We start from the raw sequence: 3,726 nt of genomic DNA, 5'->3' as shown, positions 1-3,726 counted from the left end.
TGTGTGTGTGTGTGTGTGTGTGACCAAAAATGAGGCTACCTGACCCCTGTCCCTCTTATGACTTTGGAACACCCTGAGGGATAGTTCTCCATGGTGATTCTCTTTATAAAACTCCAGGGTCATGATCCTGCATTTAGAAGTATGGAACTCAAAGATTTTTACTGGTAAAGGATTTATTTAGGCCAGGAGGGCTCATGTGAGAGCAAACCTGTTAATAATTCACTGAATTGGGAGTCCAGGTCCTGTTGAGTGACAAGAAATCTGTCAATTTTTTATCTCTGCAGACACAAGACCTACAGCTGTGGGGTTTTCAGGTGTCTGGAAGCACAGGGCAGAGGGGAGCATACAGCCTCCTCCTTCCTGTCCCACATCCCAGCCAGACCCACAGTCCCCCATGTCCCCAGATGTCTACCAGGGAGTGAGAACAATATATTGCTGATGGTTTTCTGTGTGTGTGAAAAATCACTACAGCTTGGGACTTTATGAATCATGCAAAAATATTTCTGTGCTCGAATTACTATCCGGAGAATTCTTAGGAATGAGAATCTGGAGCATAAGATACATAGTGACATATCTTAAAATATGCAGGCGATTCTGTGTCTGTGGATTCCTCCAAGACTCCCCATGGGAGGGGGCATCAGTTAATTCTGAAGTGGGTAAAAATCAGCAGATCCCATGTGCAAATACATACAAGTAGATGAATACGTTCTTTTCATGAAATGTAATAACTTTATTTTCATATTAAAGAGACTTACTAGGGGGCTCCAGAGAGGCGAAGTAGGTTGAGCTTCTGAACCTTGGTTTATCTCAGGTCCTGTTCCCAGTGTCCTGAGCTCCAGCCCCTCAAAGGTCTCTGCCCTGAGCATGGATCTTCCTAAGACATTCTCTCCCTCTCCCATTGTATTCTCTCTCTAAAATAAATAAATAAATCTCTAAAAAAAATAAAGAGATTGCCTGGGAGTGTTGGCAACACAAAATAAAGCCTGGGGTGAGAGCGGGAAGGAGAATGTGGGGGGTTGCAAGCAACTGAATTTTGTGGTCATTCTTCTCTTTAGAGATGGACCCTGGAGACTGGGAAATACATCAAGATCATTTCCAGTTTTCTCTAAAATCCTGACATGGAGACATAGGTGAGACTGAAGACCCAGAGCGGATCCTAAAGCCTGAGGGATGCAGGAGCAAAGAGGATTAGAGGAGGATGGGGGTGTGTTATCAGGGAGAGTCTGTAGGATCCGGTCCAAGTTCACGTGTAGCTGGTTCAGAGAGAGGAGACTGTCTGTGACCAGGGTCATTGTCAATGTATCAGCTGTGGATACATCAGTCGTGACACAAGGTCACACTTCATGGAATAATTTGATAGAACGGATTGTGGAGGAATGTTCGCTGGGCAGTATGTTCAGCCGTAGATACAGAATTCATTCCTGTCCATCTTCTCCAGATTGAGTGGGGGTGTGCAGTTGGGCTCGGATGTCTCATGTGTCTGTGTCTTCCTCGGATGCCCCCATTTTATGTCACTTTCCGAGCCTTACATGACTCTTCCTCTTTCCCTGTTGAAGGATAGATCGTCGTGCAGAAGAGACCACCCTGCTATGTCTCTCCAGGTAAGTATCTTACTGAAAAGCGGCTCAGAAAAAAGATCCGTGTGTCCAGAGGTTTTAGACCCACTTCCTCCTTATCTGAGACTCTGTGAGGAGCGGTAGCTGCTCCCACTGCCGTGAGCTGTAGCCAAGTGATAGTCAGCCTCGACCTCAGCCTGCAGCCCCGAGATGCGCAGAAGCCCTGCATTGGCCGAGGCGTCTTTGGAGCCCGAGAAGCGGCTGGGGACCCCGGAGCCCTGGTGCTTATTGGAGTCTGAGGAGTAGTACAGCAGACCCCAGGGAGGGCTCCTTGGCTGCTGCTGGATCCAGTAGATGTTACAGCCACCAACACTGATATCCCTGCTCAGGGTGCAGGTGAGTCTGTCTGTCATTCCTGCAGATGCAGAGAGGGAGGGTGGCCGGGTCAGCACGGGCTGGGACAGGGAGCCTGTAAACCCACACACTCATAGCATATTGGATAGGTTGAAAGTAAATTTTCTCTAGACTCTGAAGCAGAGGGGTGATGCAGGCTGTTCCCCGAGGCCTATCCCTACCTGTGCAGTAAAAGAGCATCCCCAGGAAGACAGGAGTCCAGGCCATAGTGACACACACCCAGGTTCCCCAGTGGGCTGGGCTGCCCTAGGCCTCCTTTTCTCCTCCAGCCTCTGCCACATGAGGGGCTCTATATGCAAATATGGTCCATGCAGATAGTCCCTGCCCCTCACTTTCCCTGAGCCTGGTGCTGGAACTCAGTTCACATCACACACTGAGGAGGATGGAGGTTGGCTTCAGCCCTCGAGCCAGCCCTGGGAGGAAGCAACTGCTGAGACCACACACAGGTCCCCTCGGGACACTCTGCCAGACCAGAGGGGATACAGCTGCTGAGTCCCATCAGGGAGCAGAGGACCCAGCCCTCAGGCCCAGACTCCTTTGAATGGTTCTCACTAATGAGCTGCTTTTTTAGCACAAGGCATTCCCACAGCGCCACCTGCTGGTCAAGGGCACGCATGTCACCAGGGTCCGAAGCCCTGAGATTCCAGCTGGGGTCTGCATCTCACTGGGTCTGATTTCTAGATGTGATGGTCCTTCAGGCCTGCTGATGATATTGTTGAATCTCTCTGTCAGAAAGAGTCCTGGTCTATGGGAATGTAAACCCATACATATATTATGTGATATTTAATTAAAGGAACATCTCTTTTTTTTTTTTTAAAGATTTTTATTTATTTGTTTAACACAGAGAGAGAGAGCACAAGTAGGCAGAGCAGCAGACAGAGGGAGAGGGAGAAGCAGGCTCTCCACCGAGCAGGGAGCCCGATGCGGGGCTCGATCCCAGGACCCTGGGATCATGACCTGAGCCAAAGGCAGCCCCTTAACGACTGAGTCACCCAGGCACCCAAGGAACATCTCTTTTGAATGGAGATCAGAGACCACTAGGGGGAGTCTTGTGCCCACCACTCCTCGATTGCAGACCCCGCAGGAAGACAGACTTTGCAAGTCTGCAAGCCTATAGCTAGTCCCTTACTACCTCAGGAAGAGGAAGACTTCTTCCTGCCCTGGCAACAGCCCAGCCAATGAGAAATTGTCACAACACCACCAATGACAAGCCCTGTAATTAGAATTCCCTTTTATTCCCATGGACTTTTTGTCCCTCCCACACCACCCTTTGCTCCATAAAAGAGCTTCCTTATCCTTTGTTCCCCACACTTTCCTATGGTTTTGCCATACCTTACCTGTCCTGGATTTCAAGTTTTTGCTTTTCTTCAATAAACCCATTATCACTGGGGAAAATAAATGGCACATTTGTATTTAACGTACAGACTGAAGTGGCCAGTGACCCCCGCAGGAGATTCTAGAAAAAGCTGAAGGACCCATATGTGCAACACCTGATGTCCCACACCACGGAACAGTGGGTCTGGTATTGTTTGTTTGCTTGTTTGAATGTCCTGCAAGGGTTCTTCAGGGCATCAGTACAAAATGGACATATTCTAGGATATAAAAATGCTCAGTGATATGTGCAAAAGATTACACTTTGGCAAAATTCACTAGATATGTAATTGTCATAACATCTGTAGATTCAGTTGATTTGGTAATATAGGAAAATTAATAAATTTTATAGACAACAGTAGTGAATAACATGAGATTTTTCTCT

At 48.0% G+C, this 3,726-nt stretch overlaps 1 pseudogene; it reads right to left on the bottom strand.

Moving 5' to 3' along the window:
- Nucleotides 1-1,672: 1,672 nt before the first annotated feature.
- LOC102746137 (immunoglobulin lambda variable 5-37 pseudogene) lies at nt 1,673-2,177 on the bottom strand (annotated as a pseudogene).
- Nucleotides 2,178-3,726: the final 1,549 nt, after the last annotated feature.

This window comes from Leptonychotes weddellii, unplaced genomic scaffold (genome assembly GCF_054177405.1).
Source record: "Leptonychotes weddellii isolate Sample4059 unplaced genomic scaffold, ASM5417740v2 HiC_scaffold_18886, whole genome shotgun sequence".
NCBI lineage: Eukaryota > Metazoa > Chordata > Mammalia > Carnivora > Phocidae > Leptonychotes > Leptonychotes weddellii.
The sequence above is the reverse complement of the archived record's forward strand: the minus strand, read 5'-3'. Positions and strand labels throughout refer to the sequence as shown.